Source organism: Anopheles maculipalpis, chromosome 3RL, assembly GCF_943734695.1.
Source record: "Anopheles maculipalpis chromosome 3RL, idAnoMacuDA_375_x, whole genome shotgun sequence".
In the NCBI taxonomy this organism is placed as follows: Eukaryota; Metazoa; Arthropoda; class Insecta; order Diptera; family Culicidae; genus Anopheles; species Anopheles maculipalpis.
Genome location: NC_064872.1, coordinates 45,668,541 through 45,690,595, shown reverse-complemented (window position 1 = coordinate 45,690,595; position 22,055 = coordinate 45,668,541). Strand labels below are relative to the sequence as shown.

Genomic DNA, 22,055 nt, shown 5'->3' with positions numbered 1-22,055 from the left:
AGTAAATAAATCAGTAAATAAAATGTGAAGAACTGTACACTTTTTCCGATGCATAACAAAGTTACAATCTTTCATTGCGTAGAAGCACACCAACGCCGTAGTCGTAGAGCACGGATAGATTTAACCTATCCGGATTAAAGATAATGTTAAACATATCACAACCCCCATCGTACGTTCCAAACTTGACACGTTTTCTCACGGCAGAAACCACTTTTCTTTGAAACTTGGTTGAGACTTCTGAAGACCCCGCTACCACCAATAATCGGGCACTAATGATAATGATTTTATTGCCCAAGATATCTCCAACTCTGCCCGATGGCGACCGTTTCTACCCGAGCCAACCATGCTGAGGGTTTTGTTCAAATTTTAATTAAGGATGACCACACGGAAAACACTCCAGACGCAAGGGCACATTTGCGCTTTCCCGCACGGATCGATGAGGCGAAAGTGTGAAGTGTGAAAGTTGCCCACCATCGACGAAACACGCTCATGTTTAAAAGATCTTTTAATGATTTTATGTTACCCAACAGGTTCCTACGTTCGAGTTTGTACGGACGGCTAGGCTCCATTCGCCTTACCATCTCCTGCCAACATACCAATCCCTTACCCGTCCCTTACCCTTCCTTGATGTGTGAAACCTGGCCAGCTTCTGCAAAACCGATATAGAAATCCACTTTTACCTGGCACCTAGAGCACGGCAACTTTTCTCTCGTGCCGTGGCCTTTTCCTTGCTGGCCAAAAGAAGAACGAAGGAAAAACTTCCCCATCTTGCCGTACATTGTGGGAGGTACACACATAATTTACGAAAACTATTTCACCCCAGCACTAGCGACCCCAACGGGTCAAAGTTTTCGGCTACTAAAAGCACTGCAGCACCGAACTGGACTGGCAGGGTGAGAGCGCCAGGGTGGCCGAAGCGGTATTGGTAAACGCATGGTTAGCGCTTGAACGAGGAAAAAACACCGAAATGCCTTTTTATTTGGTATTTAGTTAAGAATTCATTCCGATAAAGTTTTGATTTATGCATCAAATTTTATTTCCTTTCTACTGTGTATTTAATTTACCTACTTTTTTTTTTATCTCCCGCGTTCGAAAGGGGCAGTCCTTTGCGACACCTTATCGTGTACGATTGTGTACCACTTTCGTGTGTTTTTATCAAATTGTAATAACTGGAGGAAATAAATGGTTACCATTCAATATGATGTAGTGTGTCGTGTTTTTATTATTGTTTCTTTGTTATACTATACAGAAGATTTATCTTAATTGTCCAATGGAGTTCATTGAATAGTTTTTAGTCAATTCATAAATTTGTCATCTTTCTTAATGTGTATGTAAACAATAAAATAGTCAAAATAATATAATTATGAACTGTTTAACTTGTTTCATACTTGTTCATATTTGAAAAACTGCTCTGCAATGTAATGTTATCATTGCACCAAAAACGAAACGAGAATGTAATTTAAATTTAAATAACAACTAGTTAACCTCATGCACTGTAACTCATTCTTATAAGTCATGAAATTCGGCACATATGCACTCCAGGTCCAGAATTTGAGACGAACTGGCGTAATGCAGCACCGTAGTGGTACGTTTTACTTTCTCGATGCAAGCTGAGCCGAAACCGAAAGCCAAAATCGGACCGCTTGCCGCACAGAAATTGTCTCAAATTTATCTCAGTCGCTGCTGTGCCACTCTGGTTTGAAGCGGAAAAAAAGATCATGCTGCTTCAAGAGGACAAAGTTTGTACCAAACAATCAGTGTCTCTTGTTTCCGATGAAAGGTCAGCGCTTAGTAATGGGTGGTAACTAACTGTTCTCTTGAAAACGACATCATCATCCCCAAACGATTCAATTTCCTACTCAAGTCTTTGCAAACATTGCTAGGATATGTCCATGTTCATGTTATTTATCATTTTTTTTGGAATATGTAAAAGCTCTATATTCGATAAATTAAAGAGACAATAACTAATCTGATAGGTTTGAGATAGCTGTAGAGCGAACGAAACAATACAAGGTAGTTGTAAAAGTTACGAAAACTTTAACAACAACATAACACTGTTGATAGGATTCAAACCACACAACTCAGTTTTCAAACTTAAAACAATAAGTATCGCTAAGCAAAGAGTTTATTTTCATGGTTAAATTCCCTGTTTGAAAACTTTACAAACAAGCCATTAAAATTCACTCACTTGTCTGTGGAATGTGTACTTTGTACATTCCTGTCTTCACAGCATGTTGTGCGCCACACTGTCTGCGATACATGAGTCGGTTCTTGAAACTGTGTTAGAAGTTTCCTGCTTTACACCATCACAAGATGGTTTCGATTTAACTGATTTTCAGGAAATTGTTTGCAATATTAATTAAAAAAAAAAAAAACAAGCTCACCCACATTTCGCAACAGAAAGGTTGTAAGAAGGGAAACATGTAAATTTCATCTATTATCTCAATAATTTTCCAATGCTCGTTACAAAACGGTCAATTATAGTTTCATAAAGCTACACTGCTCTTTAGCTTTCGGCTAAGTCCGTTGCTAATCGTGTCGCACCTTTTCCGTTTGCAATTTTATTCTTCTTCGATTGCAGAATCTGCTGTGCTTTTTAGAGCATTGTCGTTTTCATCTTTTTCATGCTTTTAGAATTCAATGTCGATATGATGTCATTGTGAAACAGTTAGCGTGATTGCTCAATATCACAAATGATTCCTCGTGCTTTGTACAGGGCACACATAAAGGGTATGATGTCATACAGAACAATTGAACAGAATTTACGAACAACTATGAGACATGGGTTTTGCTTTATGTACGAATACCTTGTCGGCAACCAGGTAACTGTCGTTGTAGTATTGATTTTAATCTTTTAAACTCTTTTTATGACTTTTATGGCACTATTAGTTCAAAGTTTCATTTTGTAGCGGTTCATGCTCATGCATATTGCATGCAAGAAACAGAAGATTGTACTCGATCCGCGAGCATAAACCAGACCCTTCGTGGGCTCTTCGTAATTAGCCAATTTGTGCAATTATAATATTAGGAATAAAAACAGTCTCTTACTTCTTTACCATCGAACCAACAAGACGTACGTATTACTTCCGAATCCGAAATCTAAACGTTACACTCACCTCCACAAACTGGTGACCCCGATCGTCCGATTGAACGAGCATTTTATCCGAACAAGTGAATTTCGTGCGAGAAAACCGAAAAAAACCGCGTAGTGATCGACCGCGATTGCAAAGGACATTTTTTACGTTTCACAGAACCGTCGCGTTTTTTAAGTGATCCACGAGAATAATAACTCCGTTTACGCGTAATATAACGTATTCTCAACTTTCACGGCCTATTTTTTGCTACAATGGTTGAACCAACGGTAACGAAGCCGAAAGAGGAGGAAAGTCAGATCGCTGTAACGCATTCAAAAATCAACTTTCCGGATTTCGATTCCGAAGACGTCGAGACGTGGTTCGTCTGTTTGGAAGCAGCTTTTTACGTAAATGGCGTCAAGCTGGATCGACACAAATTCAACGCAGTAATCGTTGCACTTGGCACCCGCGCGAAGTTTTTTCATTCCGCCATCGCGAAATGCAATAAATCGGAAACGTCCAATAGGTACGACACCATGAAAAATGCCGTCTTGGATTATTTTCGGCCCACAGAAAACCAACGCTTAACTAGTCTACTTTCCGGCGTCTCATTAGGCGATCGGAAACCAAGTATGCTTCTTTCTGAGATGCGCCGTCTTGGCGGAGAAGGATGTTCCGATAATGTCCTTTCTAATATTTGGCTTCGGGCTTTGCCAACCACCGCACGTTCAATCATCGCCGCCATGCCGTCTGTTTCATTAGACGATCAAGCAAAGGTAGCAAACAAAATCCTTGAAGCTCCGAGCAGTGCAACATCCAGTATAAGCGATACGAGTGCAAGTGCATGTGCAACCATAAGCACATTAGAGGCTCGCATCGAAGCTCTCTCCCGACGCTTAGATGAAGTTTTATCAGCTGATCGATGCTGCTTTTTCTCAGACCGAGACACACATACACCATCCCGATCCAGGCAGCGACACGCGTCAGGGTCGAAGCCGTCATGGGACCAACGAACTCCGAGTTCATCACGATCACGCAAACCATCGAGAGCACCGCGCCGATGGCTCTGTTGGTTTCACTATCGTCATGGAAACAAGGCCGAAAAGTGCGAGAAAGAGCATCCGAACGATACTTCCACTAAGTGCATTTTTTTCGAAGAGCGTCTGCCGGTTTACTCCCGAAAAAAATAGTGCGTTTCTCTCTCCGAGACACCCATTATCCCGACATTCTCACCAATTCATACGATAACACAAGCACCAGCTATAATCGAACGCCACGCATATTGAACCACGAATCACGCACTACACATAGCACCAGCTTACCACCGAACTCAAGCACTACTCACCATGAGAAAAATACCAGCATCACGCTGAACCATATGTCCCCTGAGCAGAACGAAAATATCGATCGCATTTACGTTAATGATCACAGGACTCACAACAGATTCCTTATCGACACGGGTGCAGAGATTTCTGTTGTTCCACCATCCTACAAAGAAAGGATGAACCCCACGCCACGGGAGGAACGACACGGAAACTTTTTGCCGCAAATGGTAGCCAGATCACCACTTATGGCACTAAAAATATCACCCTCGATATTGGATTAAAGCAACAGTTCACCTGGCCTTTCACGATCGCAGATGTTGATTCGCACATAATTGGAGCAGACTTCCTAAAACATTTTGACCTGCTGGTTGATATCAAACGCGACAAACTGATTAAGAACACAACAAACACAGCAACACTCTCCGTAGCCGCATGCAGTACTTCAGATACGTTCACACAAATACTAAGAGAATTCAATGATATTACGGTACTCAATCTGAAGAACCGGTCGACAAAATCGAACGTAACTCATCAAATCTTAACGAAAGGTCCACCCATTTTTTGCCAATCTCGTAGATTACCAATAGACAAGCTGCAAGAAGCCCAAGCAGAATTTAAATTTATGATGAAAGAAGGTATTTGTCAACCTTCTAAAAGCTCATGGGCCAGTCCGTTACACATGGTTAAAAAATCAAATGGGAAGTGGAGACCATGTGGAGATTACAGGAACCTGAACGCAATAACCGAACCGGATAGATACCCGATACCACATATTCAAGACTTCGGCAATATACTACACAAGCATATTTTCCTGCATAGATCTGCAAAGAGCTTATCACCAAATTCCTGTTGCGGAACAGGATATACCGAAGACAGCGATTACCACCCCATTCGGTTTGTTCGAGTTTCGTTATATGACGTTCGGATTACGAAACGCCGGCCAAACACTACAACGACACCTTCATTCTATTTTTCGAGATCTTCCGTTCGAACGGTTTTTCAACGATTGAGAGAAAACTGTTTGGCAATCAACGTGGACAAGTGCCAAATAGGGAAATCTTCAGTCATTTTCCTCGGTCACGCGATCACACCCGAGGGTATCAAACCGAAAAGCGAAAATCCAAGCGATCCTCGATTTTCCACGCCCCAAGGTTGCAAAGCAGTTAAAAACGTTCATTGGAACGATAAATTTCTATCGACGTTTTATTCCACACGCAGCTAGTAACCAACAACTCCTGCAACAAATGATTCGTGGTAACGTTAAGAATGACCACACACCGCTCAAATGGGATGACGACACTAAAGCAGCCTTTCTGAAATGCAAGGAAGATTTGGCGAATGCGACACTCCTTGCACACCCATCACCCCAAGCCAATCTTTGTTTACATGTAGACGCGTCGAATGTGGCAGTTGGAGGGGCACTACACCAGGTAACCAACAATGGCCTTGAACCCCTAGCCTTTTTTTCAAAAAAGCTGACACCAACTATGCAGAAGGCTAGCACATACGATCGCGAGCTATATGCAATGTACGAGTCAGTGCGATATTTTAAGGACCTTATCGAAGCACGTGTTTTTTGCATTTACACCGACCATAAGCCACTCGTGACAGCTTTCCTCCAACGACCCGAACGTGCTAACCCTACACAACAGCGTCGATTATGTTTCATAAGCGAATACACGACAGATATTCGTCATATTACAGGGGAAGGTAACAACGTTGCAGACATGTTAAGCCGGATTGAAGCAATAATTTGCGAACCTATCGACTATGACCAAATGGCTGAGCTGCAACGAACGGATGCTGATATCACCGAGTTTATTCAGTATACTAACCTCCAGTATAGTTTCCAGTATACTAACCTCCACAATTTCACTGGAAACCTTTAAATCATTAGTATTTTATTTTATTAATCTTATACAAAAATTTTGCCTACATCTTGAATCATTGCCACCATTCTTAAGGATACGCTCACCCTTCAAACATTGCGTTCCAGTTGGGATTTTACGCGCGTCAGGATAGAAATAAATCTGAAATAAACACCGTCTAAGACCGTTTATGAACGTAAACTTTTCAAATGAAACAGCCGTACTGGCTTTTCACTTTCATTTCACAAAAACCCCACAATGTCCCGACCCGTTGTACAGCGTATCGGTTGCGTCCTACACCAGCACCAAACGAAATAAACAAACCCATCAGCGTCAGTCAGTCTCGGGTCGGAAAGTATTTCAATCAAAAATTTGTCTCCCGAAAAAAAAAGGAAACCGGAAGAAAGTCGTCATGCTAATGAATAAAGAGAAGAAACTCTCCAGGTAGTTGATAATGAATCCGTGCGGCGTTGTGCATCGACGACCAGCGTCGAACGCGGGCAAAAAAAGGATTCAGGTGCGGGTGTTGGTACACCGTAAGCTGTTGGTATGTGACTTTGCTCGCTCCAAACGAAGAAAGTATTGGAAAAGTTGAGCTGTCGATGAACACGAGCGAAAGAAAATTATCCATACAAACAAAAAACTTCACAAGGAGCTTCACTTCCCATTTTACGGGAAGTTCAGCAATAAGTCAGCTAGCCAGGAAAGAAAGTGAAACTTTTGACGCACTTTAACAGGCTTCAGAGCATTCAAGCGACAATTATACATACAGGAATGGTGTTCGCCATCAAAACAATGAAAAGCAAAAACCAAGGCAACAAAATTAAGTTTTAGCAAAATAGCCCTATTGGCTCCACGTGGAGGAATCTATGACATTTCGATATTGCATTTTTTTTGGTGGACAGTTCAAGTCCGACAAAAAACAGCGATTGACAATATCTTCCTTCTAGAAGCTCTAAATAAATAAAATGCACATTGGGCAAATACCTGTATAAAAATAAAAAAAACTAACTTCATGTTTTGTTAAAACTAAATACATTTTTGGAAAGTAGATACTTACACTAAGATAAATCCAAAATATGTCATTTTTAAATTTGAAAAGTCCTGAAAAATTTGACATCAAATCGTTTGCTGGTAAGTTTTTGTTGGAATATATCTTATATTTTAGGCAAATATATAGTTTGTCGTTTCATAGTTTTGTCGTTTCTGGACAGATTTTTAAAAATACTTTTTACATTTTTTCATTGTTTTAGAAATATGATCTTTTTTTGCTTTAAAAATTGGCAAAAACAAAAAAAAGTTCCTAAAATTCTCAAAATTTTTGTATTAGACAATGAAAAAAACAATTTTTGCACTCGAGTTGACTCTTGTCGCATATATCATATGAAAGGCCAACAGTTTTACTATTCATTTTCTTTTTAACTGGTTGCGACTATGCGCGACCGTGAAAATCATTTGAGTTTTTCTGGAACGACCGCAAGCTTAATGTGATGGCGGCGCCGTTCTGTACACGAGAGAACCGGGAACATGGGGTAGCTTGTGAACTTGAGCAACGTATTTTCTTTCGGTATTTCGGTATCACTTTTGTATAATGCCTTCAACTGTACACCGCGTATTAGCACATATTGGAGAAATAATTTTAAGAGCCCCAGCACCAATAGGCCCACTAGGAGAAGAAGCTGCTGAAGGTCGATACAAAATATATAGACGAGATAGAAGAGAACATGCGAGAAATAAATCAAGAGTGTAATTTAAAGGATATTTTTATGCAGGCCCTTTATTCTTCAGATCCCTACATAAGTTCTATATCCCTTAAGAAACGCCTGCAATAAACCTCGAAAAACAGAAAAAAATCGAAAAAATTTCCTGATGAAGTAAGACAATTTTTCCCGGATGTTAGCGTTAACACTTTTGGACAACATATTGGACAGGTTGAAAACACAAGCGTGGTGGGGAGTGATGTCAGTGACGATGGCGACATTTATGAAGAAATTTTGGAGAATTTGGAGTCACTTAATATTAGTTTTATACCGGACTAGAACATTATTGAAGAACAATTTAATTGACTGAACTAAGTTTGAAGACACTATTCATTATATTTAACTATTTGATGTAAAATTTTCTACGTAGTAGTTAGTGCTTAAGAGAAAATGAATTCATATTGTAACTAAAATCATTAATTATTTTTATGTTTTCATATATTAAAAATTTATTACAGATGATTTATCATTATATATTAAAGTGTCTAAACATATTTCGTTAGTTATTTTTTGCAATTTAATTGTTATTTTTTAAATGTTCAAACCTAAAATATCCTCGCCATAATATGTTCCTAGTTCGTTTAGATAGTGTTCCTTAATTGAAGTCAAACTTCGAAATCACTAGCTTCTTCCATTCTACTACAGGCCATAGCTAAAATACCTATAGGACACCTAGTTTCTTTTTAATAAGAGGAAAAAATGAAGCGAAAGATAAAAGTTACGTTTTACCCAGTTGTAAAGAATAAGATCGTAGGGTATCTCATAAATATGTTACATGGAACGTTTTTCGATCCGTTGAAAACATATGATAAGCTCATAGAAATGTATGTTTTTATTCTCTACAACTTTGTAGAAGACCTCTTTTACCTACCTTTTTTGTTTTATGCTTAAAAATCTAGGTGTCTTATATCTATGTTACGGACCTAAATACATGATTTTCATCATTAAAAACTTACAATATTTAAGAAAATATATGAATTATTATGTAATCATACCGTTTTTAGTTAAATCAAACTTGTTTAGAGAAAAAAACGACATGAGTTCATGAAACTGATTTTAATCCCGGCATTTGTATGGCCGTTGCCCACTGTGAAATGTAGTCAAGATGACGACACGCCTGATTGCATGGCACCAAGTAACAACGATCGTTACCTTGATAATTATGCAAGCGTTAACGTGTTGGAATGTAGATCGTTCTCCCTCCGTGGAATAAGGTAAAATTTCACCCATCAGCAGAATTCATCTCCAAAAAAAGGGAAGGTACAAGCCGGAAAAGATTTTACTTATCGAAACGTTATACGTAGGAAAAATTCACCAGCCCAGAAAACTCCCGGAACGGTTCGAATGCTCACCCGTTCCACATGCGTCCCTATGACCGTTCGACCGAAACGGTGTAGTGTTGATGTTGTTACTAGCGTAGCTATTGCTATGCAACCCTATGTGCGTGTGTGTGTGTGTGCGAGTGGTGAAGCGAAAAAAATAATGTTTTGATTCGATTAAAACGATAAGGTAGAATAATATCCACGGCCACGGTGCCAAAGCGAATCATGAATCATGGAGACCAGAGCAAAAGAGGACTCCGGCCAACTCCACCCATCAACTCGCCGAACGATTTCGAAGCATATCACGTTTCCCGATTTTCGGTTGATTCAAATTTAATCCGGTTATGCCGGATCCGGTTGATGATCTGTTTGATGGTCCGGTTTGCACGGGATGGGAGCATATGGAGGAATGCAGTATCGGATGTAGATTTGAAGCCGAATGCAAAAGGCAAACGCAAGGGAGGCGGGCATAAAATAACAGGCCAACCTCATCCTCTTTGCGTTGCGTGAGTAAATTTTATATTCACGAAAAGTGTGGAGGAATGTTTTGATACGCAACTCGTGAAAAGTGGGAAAAAAAAATTGGTAAGAGGAATGTGGTTACGTAGCGTTGGTGCATGAGAAAATCTCTGACGCTTGTTCATTTTCATCGATGAGTCGACAACATTTTGTTTTTCTGTTGCTTAAGGCTTAAAAAAATGTTTAATTTATATAATTGTAACAAGCGTGTCTAATGCTACGTAACTATGCTTTGGTGCTTTATTTAAGAAAACGAAATTTTTATGTTACGAAAATACTGGAACATGGAAATGTCTTATAAAATCATTTCACGCTTGTCATGAGTACGTTGAGTTGTGAACAGAATGAACCTTTATCCAACACATTTGATACACCAAAAAACAAACGCGGCTCTTCATGATCGTTGATTATTTTGTCATGATTTTCTGTTTTCATTCGCTGAAATTCCAGTACAACTCATACGCTGCTCGTTGTATTCTAAACTCTGATGGTAAAACAGAGAACGAATTCATGCGTTAGAGATCTCTGCTGGCTTTATTCGTAAGATAAACATCATATTTTTATACAAAAAAACAGTAGAAAAATGCACAAAGCAACATTCTCGCTTGCACACACCCAAATAAATCCCCCATTCAAAATAGCTACCCACCGATCCGATCCGGCGGATCGGAAAACGTTGGTTCCAATTGTTTCCGTCGTTCGTGGTTTTATTCCTAAGATTTCGGTTACAATTGCCCCGGGGTTTTTTGAGGTGCAGTTTATGTGGATCAGCAATTCGAGCAGGGCAGAACATAATATAAAGAACAAAAATAAATAAAATAAAAAATAACGCGGGCTGGGTCGGCAAATTGGGCCAATAAAAATTCACCACTCAAAACTGCTCGCAAGCGTACGCATTAATGGATGTGCACGGAAAGAAAACGATGCACGTTCGCTTCCAAAAGTGAAACCTTCGAAATCCTTCGGAGAAATTGAATTTCCTTTCGCAAAACATATTTCTTGCCACCGCTCTTCGGTGGCCTCGGTATCCTTTCGTTCGGCGCCGACTGTGCACGAAGTGGGAAGCCAACGCAACCCGCCTTCGAACGCAACCACCGGGGCAATTTAAGAGCAATGCAGTTTAGTTCTGCACGTTCCACTCTGCCACCCACAACGATGGGATGCTTGACTCTTGAAAAAGATTTCCATACTTTTTTTTTTTTTTGGTAAGCATCAGCTAGAGGATAGTGTACCGAAACAACATCAGCTGTATGTGGTGCCGGGCCGAACATTGGCTTTGCGCTTAAAACCATGGAAATATAAAATAATATCTTAACATATGGGACGCCACGTTGTCTATTCAATACACAAACGTCTTTTCGTATTATTCTGCATATTGCTCCGATTGTCGTATGGAAATAGCGCCGAATGGAGCGCCGAATGGAGCGCCGAAGCCGGAACAGGCAGGACAAGCAAATGGAGAAAAATGAATGTCTTAAGTCAGAAACATGCTCCATTTTTCGTTCCTCTTTTTTTCTTTTTCTTAGCTGTACTGTGACGATTGGAGAGGGATAGGCGTCAGCCGAAAAACGGAAAAAAGGGCACACACTATGACACCTCAGATAGGAAGAGTTAAGCACACAGCGACAAATTGTCGTCGGATGGTTCAATTCTTCTGCCAGCCCTGGAGCGCTGGAGAACGCCACTGAAAATAGGTGCTTTCACACGCGCACACATATAAAGCTACACACATGGCCAAGCGGTTCGTTTCTTAAGTTTTGGTAGTATCTGTACTCCTCTGTGTTCTCCACCGCAGTTTTCCTAAAATGCAGCTTCCCGGAAAGCGAGTCGACTATTTGGCAGCTCCGAAGAAATGAATGGAAAATTGAATAAAATTCAAATTTACAGTGAAAATATTTTTCCCATACTGGTTGTTCACGTTTCCAAAGACTGGCCACGAAATCTGAAAGCGCAAAGATGTTGCTAGTCGCTTCCGTTGCTGCCAATGCAGCCCAGCTGATGTGTGTGTGTGTAGTTTTGGTTTTATTTTTGTACGTTCCGTTACGGGACGGATTCCGACAGTTTGGTACAGAAAAAGAGTGGCAAAGTATAGTACAACCATCATGCCGATTGGTGGTAGCGTTTTCTTTTATTGTGTTCTTTCGTACGTTTAAATCGCTGCTCACTTAAAATCATCACATGTCAACGAATCGTCCCAAGCTCAATCCTTTTCGCAATCGTACACAATCGTCAAAACTTTATTTACCATCCATTTCACAACAGTCTCCCTGGCTGCGGTGTTCAATCATGAACTGTGATGGATTGAAAATTGTGACATCACACAGCAAATGTGTCCAACACTCTCAAGCATGTACCCTTCGATGATCCTTTTTTAATAAAGCGTGGGAAGAACAACCTTCCCACATACAGCAAGAAAGTGCCACCCAAAATCAGGTTTTTATTGCTGCCCATTATCATGCACTCAACCCTCTTTGCCGCATTGAAACTTTGTGCGATAAATCTTTCACGCTTGTGAGGAAATTAAAAAGCCACTTATGTATTTTGTTCCATTTGTCATTGATGGTGAGGTTTATTTGTGTTTCGTTTTTCTTGTCGCCTAACGATGATATTTCCGATTGTGTTAGGATTTATCCCTTTTTACTAACCATCCGCTCGCTGAGTACGAGGGGTGGGAAGATGGCACCGCTTAAGAGGTTCGCCTTTCTCTATGGTTTAAGTTTTCCGTTTCAGCTCACCGCAGGAATTGGTCGCACCCGTGTCGCCAACGTGTCGCATTGCAATTCAATTATGTAAAGCACTTTCTGCACTTTCTTATGCTCGGTTTGTTTATAGCGTTTTGCTCTCTCGCTTGTACCCATGGCAGTTAAGTAAGCAACTTCCGGATGATCATCGACAGGGTATAAGCCGAAGCAATCCGTAAGCCTACCAGACGCAACTTGTCGGGTTCTGCAATGAGAAACGGCACTAAATGTACACTCCAACTGGCGGTAATAGCGTCAAGGACAGAATGTGAAGAATACGTTGCTGTCAACGAGAGAAGAAGAGCAAAAAAAAAACAATTCCTATGCAACTTTACTCTCAAGTATGTCATCAATCAGTGTTGAATATAACGACGCAGAATAGAACGAACGGGTAAGTTTGAGTTTATGGTCACAAGCCCAGTGAGGCTGAGCGTTGATGTAATTTAGTTTTTTTTCCCCCGCAGATGCCAAAGAGAGCACCTCTTTGGTCGTCGTTCAAATAGGTAGTTAGCTTGAAAACGATTTTTCATCTATTGTGTGCGGAATGTTCGATAGACTATTACGCCATAGCTCACCGCGAGGGCACCACACAGCGTTTCGTACACACACACACACACCTTAATGGGCGGAAGTGCTTTGCACACATTGCAGTGACACTAATTGTTGAATCATTTGAAAATGAACGTTTTATGGAAACTGCTGCTTTCCTATTCTTTTTTGCTCCTCTCGTTCGGTGAAAGAAATTCATACATTTGACAACACTGTTTTGGCTAGGAAATTAGGCTTTACTTTCATTCGCGTTTCGTAAAATCTTATAACCAATGTAAACTGTATGACTGTAGGATTTCAATATTCCAATCAATATTTTCACCTCATCATCATTAGCCGGAAGCTTTCCCAGAATATCGAAAGCTCGGCAAGCACAACTTTCTCACCCTCTCCGCTGTCAATCGCATGCCGAGGCATAATAAAACAAAAAGCAGATGATGAATAAAAATGAGCACACTATGCGGTGATCCTCCAGCATTTTTGTTTTTATCAAGAAGATAAAAAATGAATGCCCGTGAAAAGCTGTGCAGCAAACTATCCTCCAATTTGATGCTCCAACAGATGACACCGGAACGTAAATATGATAAATTAGCCCGGCCAAAGTATCGTCATTTGACTGACTTCCGGATAAGCACCCGTACAAGAACACTCTGGCTGCTGGCGGCTGATTGAAACATACCTGCAATAGATTGCGATTGGTTGAAAGTGTCTCGGTAAAATTGTGCAAACGTTTAAAAACGTTATCGAAAAACTTTTTTATTTATCTTTTAAAGCGTATTATATCTGTAAGTGAAACAAGTGATAAACGAAATTTAGAATAAAACGCTCACTTCATTTATGTTTTTTTTTGTTTATTTATAGAGGCTTTGAATCTTAGAGACTACATTTGTATCTCTACTGTATAAAAAATGGTTTAATCTAATACAAAACTATCGTATATGTGACTTAAATATTATGGAAAACTATTGCGATTATGTCATATAATAAGGGATTAGTTTAAACTGTTGCTGAAATTTCTCTATATAAATGACTGATGCGTAAAAATCTAATGAGACGGTACTGCTGAAGCTCGTCGGGTGATAGGATTGTCGTGTAATCGGTGTCTAGTTGGCAGGTGGCTCAGTGTGTCGTGTATCCATGGCAATCGGTGAGGTTGTGGCAGACGGTGATGTCAACACCACAGAAGCTGCAGAGTGGAGGACTAGATTTTTCTAGGAGGTAGGAGTGTGTAAGGCGGTTATGACCTATACGAAGGCAGGAAAGGACTCGTTGGATGTGGCCTGGTTCGGTATCTTCCCATGAAGAGTTGTTGTTCTTGATAGGACGGAGTTTGTTGCTGTGCCATGTGGAGTTCCAGTGTTGGGAGATGATGGTGTTGGTGAAGCGGATGGCATCATGGCGTGAAAGGGTGTTGTATGCTTCGTCAGGACGGAGCCGACCTTCGTTGGCAAGTTGGTCGGCTTTCTCGTTACCATGAACTCCGGAATGACCCGGAATCCAACAGAAAACGATTGTCGGGGATGCAGGTTTGGAGTCTAGAAGCTGGATGTGGGGGACTTTGTGGGTGCCGTGTTCCAGGGCAGCCAGAACACTGGCACTGTCACTGAAGATGACGTTCGGTCGGTCAGTCTGTAGTCCTTCGTCGGCGACTAATTGAATCGCTATTGCTTCGGCGGAGAAGATGTAAGTGTGATTAGGAAGTTTGATGGCGCGGTTGTCTGTGGTGGAGTGGATCCCACAGCCGGCTGAATCCAGATAAATGGAGCCGTCTGTAAAGATATGATGAAAATGTTTGTATTTAGTCTGTATTAAGTGAGTAAAGGTACTATTGGCGATGTGGCTGCTTTTTCCGTTTCCCCGGAGAGAGCTTTTAAGTTCCCAGTCTATGGCAGGTGTACGGAAATACCAGGGACGAACTCCCCGGCAGGTGGATTGGATGATCGGTGGTAGTTGTTGGTTGGTAAGTGTCTGTAGTTCTGCGATTGGGATCTGGTGATGAGTGCAGTTACGTCGAGTCCTTTCTCAAGGATCCGAGCTGCATATGTTCCATAGCAAGGAGGCCGCTTTCGCAGAGGAGGGAGTTGATCGGACTAGTGACAAATGCACCAGTGGCATAGCGGATGGCTGTGTGGTAAATAAGTGCTACTCTCTTCTCGAAGGTTACTCGCGTGAAAAAAATTCGATGCCGTAGAGCAGTTTGGGTAGGAGCCAGGCATTGATGATGCGGTTTTAAGTTATACGGGAGGCCCGCGCTTTGCCGGTTCTCATTTGGATCTACCACCTAGCGCACCTCATCACTGTTGAACTTTACGGAGGAGCAGTAAAACGCGTCTTTTCTGTATGATGGTTTCGACCGAAAGCACGATTTTATTTTTCAGTTTTCGTTATGTCACTTTGACATTACCCAAATAACAAAAACAATCGATGGCCGTTGTTGTCAATATCTCTACAATCACTTTATGAGCCTAACAGTACAACGTAGAATATTTCTTCTAACATCTACTCTACTCCCTACGATGATATTGCAATCCGTCGAAATGTGCAATGAAAGTAAAGCAAACGAAATTGTTCATGCTAAACTAATATATCTCACTGTGTGTCAATGAGAGCGAAAAATGATCCCCCCACTACGGAATGCCTACGGTAATAGTGATGTCTTAGACAGATTTATGAATCCGATACCTTTGAATCTCCGGTCGCCCATCCACGCGGTGAGTGGAACCGTTGTCCAGAACATATTACATATGTAAAGGATGGAACAGTACAAATTATTGATCTAAGCTTAATGGAACTACATCAACGACAGGCAAAACGGGATGACTAATAATAAAGTCAACCCACATTCTGGCTAGCAGCAATGGCTATTGGCCTCGAGGTAAACTACCGATCATCAAACATTCATAACTCACTTGTGAGCGGTTTACTTATTTTATCACTCCTCACCATAAACCGGTGAGGGGCGGCTAGAACGAAGCAAAAAAAAAAAAAGCAAATAAAGGTTCAACCAATAGGAGTAGCTCACCCTCGAGTACAGTTTTCAGGCTGCTAACTTAAGTTTGGGTTAGCTGCTGTGCTTCTCCCACGTGTTCTCCCAGTTGCAACCTTCGCCGGACCGGCTATCCTGGACATCAGATAACGAAGCCATTCGGCAAGCATATCACGAACCGTCAAAAATAACCAACGCCACTAAAGTTGATACAATTTTAATTCGATTTCTTCCGACCCCGGATCCGAAACTGGTGAAGCTGCGTTTTGGTCGACTCGCAGCCTCACTAACGTACACCCTTCGCATAAGCATGGTTTTACGTTAGGATCAACACGGTGGCCAGAGTGCCATGCCCGTGTCCTTCCATTGCACCGGTCTTGACTGTACCTACCCGGCTGAGTAAGTGTGTCTATTTTAGCTCCGGCGTTGGTGTCTGCATGGATGGACCGGGATGGATCAAAGCGGCTATCCATGAGAACCTCCCGGATTTGTACACAGGGCGGGTATAAACAGAACGATTTTCTAGTCTTTACACAAGCTCACCCACACAGCAGCTTGTGTTTCGATGCAGCCCTCGGAAACTGCTGTTTGGCCTTTCTTCTCGATCAAAAACGATTCCCCACGGACATGACACGACAGCCTGAACGGAATGCTGGCAGGCGTACCCAACGAAGGAAAACTGTAAAAAGGTAAAGGATGAAAAATAAAACCCTTACGAAGCACGAAGCTACTCCTTAACACCGCCGGCACATGCAACGCAGGAGAAAAATCATGATTCTGGGTGGGTGTATCCGGGCACGTCGGCTTCGGACGAGGTCAGCTTCGATGGAGATTTCCTATCGACCGAACGGTTCATCCGCAAAAACGGGTGTGTGTGTGTGTATTGCCACCAGAGAATGCAGAAACCTGATTAGTTTAATTAATTCGTAATCGTATTAATGAACCAAAAGATTGGTGAATCTCAAATTTGACCACTGGAAAATGCTCGGTTGGCTGATGTGATTGTGGTTTTGCTGTGAAGCGTCAAGTGGAATCACACTGCGGTAAACGAACAGGTAAAGTTGCTACTCTCACTTTTTATTCGGACAGATGCAATCAACGAGAAATTGCAAAAGCACCAAACTAACTGCCAAGTTGACCAGGCGATACCCAGTAAATAGACTGATCATCTTTCACACTCATTTTATAGATTGCATTGAGAAGAATTTTAAGATGCATGAAAGTATAAAATGCACGTAAGTAATTATGAAACATCATCGATATGAGCAGATTATGTCCTCACTTTCTGCAACAGCATCTCCTCTTGCTGTCACATTGTATCGAATCGCGACTCGCGTGCTCTTATTTACCACGTGCGGAAGATGGATGACTGTTTTCATCTGGTTGGTGTACAAGAATGATAAACCGATCGATCGAAATGCTGTTACATTCTGTTTTCAATGAATGCAAATTTTCCCACACCGCAGACAAACTGGAACGAGGTCCTAGGTGGATGTTCCTGGGTGAAGAGTACGTGAAAAATTGTATCGATTACTTTAATTCAATTTTCCTCGCCTGTGGCGTCCTTATTGTTCGCACTCATTAAACACTTGGCATCATTGATTAAAATCAATCCCTTATTCCCTTCCCAGTGCATGCCCTTCCCGACAAAATCCTACCGCACCCAAGCACATCGTGGTGTATTCGTTTGTGACGCCGAGGATCATTGGCTCGGAACGGGAGGAAACTGTTGGTGCTGGGGGGGGGGGGGGGGGGGTTTCGAGGCAACCAGATTCCATTCATCGCTACAAAAACCCAAAACAAGCCGAACGAGCCACTTTAAGAGCGTTCAATGAGCTCCGTTTTCGTGTTTGCCTTATTCTAGTTGTTGCCGGAAATCAACGGCCAATATTTCCTTTCATCAACTCGAAACATCAAATACCAGTTACGGGACCTGGCACGAGCGGAAAGACAGAATGTGGTTACCAATCAAAATTTGCTGTATCGCGTAAAATAAGTGAAGGGTATACTAGTCTGAGCGATTCTGACGAACGTGATGTCGAACTCTTCCGGAGAGGTAAATCGCTGCTTGATGCGCCACAGTCATCTCGGCTACCGATTCTTGCTAAATATCAGATTACGTCCCTGAATTATGGCTCAACAGGGGTAATATTGCGTCTAGGCTTACCGAACCGCAAGTCCTTGTCTTTTGTTAATATCCCTCTCCTTTTCCAATATCAGTAGGCAAGATAAAGCATGCACCGCTTGCAATAAGTACTTGATTCTAAACTGATACTGAACTGATTCTTATCGACCTTATCTGCTGCTGCATGCCTCCGGAATCGGAAATAAAAGGAAAAAAGTTCAATCGATACGCCACAAACATAGCGAAAGGATTCGAACCTCCGCTGTGAGTTTCCTGCCGTGACCAGGCAGTGAATAAAGCCAAATTTTTAACACCCTTTGCGTTATTTATGAACACATAAACGCCTAGTTTTGGGCAGGCTGCCCGGAGAAATAAGAGCTGAAGAGCTTTTTTTTTTTGTATTGAGCTTGGCTGTTTCACTCAGCTCTTCTTAAGTCTCTGGGAAGATCTTCCTGGGAAATGCTGCGGATTGAAGGAAATCAGTTGACTGTCCGCTCCCATACACTCTTCCCCATCGCATCGCACATGTGCAACCAAATTTCATGTATGCAAGTAGAGGCGGCTTTACAGCCGCAAGATAAGGGTGTATACCGCAGACATGCTGGCGTCGCTCTAGAATATCTCCCATTCGTCCTGCTGGTCGCTTTTTTTTTTTGCATGAATTGTGACTGTGGCCTTGCGTCTCCTACCACCCATCGATATGCTGTGTGACCTCGAGCAGAAAAGTGCGCCATGAGTGTACTCGTTTGCCTGTGTTACAATGCAGAGTGGGCATGGTTTCTAGCATTGTTTTGAGCTTATACTTGCAAAAATGGCTCACCACATGTACGAAATGCTTTGTGTGAATGAATAAAAAAAAAACCTCTGTTTAATAAATTGTGACACATGTAATGATTATGCATCTAAAATACCACACAAAACTTTTTAAAAAATACATAAAGCATGGCAGCATGACTCTTGCATATACTATTCATCACACCCATTTGGTTGAGTTTTTTGTTACTATTGCGCTACCGTTCTTTCGACTCAATCAATAAGAAAAGCAGTAACGTATTGCGAATGTGACACTCCATTTTTCCATTTATAATTTTTCCCACTCGTCTGCATTTCCGGAGCAAGCAGCCGGTTAGAGAGAAAATGAATTCATTGTTTTGCCTCCTATTTGTTTACCATTGCATGGCAACAAAAAAAAAACTGAACTCGATTATTTAAGCAATCGATTGCCACAACTTCCCAACGTACATGGGCTCCATAAACGGCGGTCAATGGATGATAGGCTATCCTCATCCCGTAGGTAGTGTAACTTTCCGCGCTCGGAAGCCGTCTAGGGAGGGAACAACTCTGATGCCAATTTTTTGGGGAGAAACGTGGTCGAATTGGTGAACCGATAAGGAGGGCCGATTCACTTCCATCTACTCCCCCGCACTGGGAATCACGCATAACGTTGCCCTTTTTGAACGGGTTGAACCTGCCCAGAATCCTGTTCGGCCGGCACACTGCAGTGGCGATTGTGCCACACAAACGGGGCGCTGCTGCTACCGGCATGATGGTCGTCGCTCGGTAGATTGCACCACGTGTCAACCGCATGACGAAAGTGGATGTACAGTAAGAGAAGCTTAAATTGTTCTTGTACATGCATTAAAACTAGCGTGAACACACATGCACACGGATGCATGCATGCATGCATGAGCATACACATCGTCATACGGCAAATATTTGACAAACGCGGGCATGGCAGAATATTTTATTCCATTTAAATTCAATTAAACAATAATAAAATTATTCACAGAAATAAATTTAAAACAAATAACAGCTCGAATGTTTGGTTTCCCGAATGGCCAACGCAAGGAGGTGCTGCACCGCATGCCGCTACACTGCTGACGTTCGATGTACGTTTCGGCAGCTGCAAACGGTGCGTCGCGTATCGGAAAGCATTTCGGATGAAATCGTATTTGTCTTTCTACGCTTCTTTCTCGTTCGCACAACGCATAGGAAAAAAGAGTCTCCTATTAAACGGAAGAATGGCACTGAGCCCGTTGAAGTTGCAGTAATGAATTTGTAACATCAATGCAATAGGTGAAGTAATGCAGGTGTTACGTTGAGCTGTTTCGTAAGCTTATTGACACAACTGAATATTGCTCCCGTTTGAAGATCTTTCACCAATAATGGCAAGCGGTATGAAGCATGTTTGGTTGATTGATTTTATGTATTTCTTTATATCGCCACTTAACTTTCAGTTTTACTCTTTAATCATTTTGAAAATTTCCACTTAGTGAGAAAAACCATTGTCTACAGCCAGAAAGACGTGGAGAAATTAAACAAATCGATCAACATCTCAATTGATAAATCATGAAGATAAAACCAAATCCATGTCTTACCTTCAGGAGTTTGGAAACTAGCTCACATACCTTTATATCAAACAATTAGCAAGCTTTCTACTCATCCTATCGAATATTTTCTGTTCTGTGGTACGATCGTTCATGATACTTGCAGATTCGAGTATGAAACTTGTATTAAATTGATCCTGTTTAATAGTTCCGTTGTGTTTTGTTTAGCTTTTTTGTTTGCCCCACTCGGGATAAACATACAATATTCATAGTGCCAGGACAATCCCAACACCGAGCACTAGAGGATTTGAAAGCGGTACGGTGTTTATACAATTTGTTTTTGCATTCTTAATTCATTCCACATCAATTTCCCAAACCACCACTATGCTTTAGTGGTGAATCATCTTTGGGTGTGTGAGTGTGTATGTGTATAATGCTAGAACTAGATTTCGAGATTTGGTTTATCTTATCATTTGTGTAAATGGTATATTGCATACTGAGTTTTCATGCATTAGAATGAAAATAGATGTGAACGTTTCAGCTTGATCGTTGGAACGATAATAAGCATATCAAAGGGCATAACTTTTTGAGATACAATAACTGTACAATGTTGTCAATGTGGTGGCTGATTTGTTTATCTTTTGCGAAAGTATTAGATGCGCAAATAAATAATGGCCGTTTTTTCATAAATTTATTTTTACTCGTGGCATTTTTATTTGTAGAAATTGGGTCAATCAAAGTAATGGCCATTCTTATTTATTACTTTCTACCACCTTTCGGGTAAATCGCAGATTCATTTTCGGAAAAACAATACGTTTTTCGACGCTATCCAGGTATCCAACCAATTCTGGACCTGTTCATAGGAGGAGAACTGCTGGTCAGCCAATTCATGTGCCATGGATCGGAACAGATGAAAATCCGATGGTGCCAGATCCGGTGAATACGGCGGGTGCGGTAAAACATCCCATTTGAGAGTATTAAGGTAGTTTTTCACAGGTTGCACAACATGTGGCCCAGCATTGCCAAGCAGCAGAATTCCGGTAGCGTTCACCGGTGATTATTTCTCCCGGTTTCAGAAGTTCGTAGTAAATGACGCCGAGCTGGTCCCACCAAATATTCAGCAAAACTTTCGAGCTATGGATGTACGGCCGAGATGATGATGTTGGGGTATGACCAGGAGATCCCCATGATTTTTTGCACGATTTTGTGCAGGAACCCCTTTCTGTTGTGCCGCTGGACCAACAATTCACATATGAAGAATCTGCGTTCAATGTCCCGCGGTTTCAACTCGTATGGTATCCATTTGCCCTCCTGTATCACGCCCAACGCGTTCAGCCGTGATGATATGGCCTGTCAAGTTACACCAAGCACGGCTGCAAGCTCTTTTTGCGTTTGGTAGTGATTTTGCTCCAGTAAAGGCGTCAATTCTTCGTCAGTGAACGTTTTGGGCTTTCCTTCA

General features: G+C 41.5%; 1 protein-coding gene and 1 pseudogene across 1 annotated transcript in view; one reads left to right on the top strand and one right to left on the bottom strand.

The window, feature by feature from the left end:
- LOC126564842 (beta-ureidopropionase) overlaps positions 1–22,055 on the bottom strand; it is a 300,108-nt gene that overhangs the window by 214,874 nt on the left and 63,179 nt on the right. The window lies entirely within an intron of this gene.
- On the top strand, positions 4,075–6,070 carry LOC126560665 (uncharacterized; annotated as a pseudogene).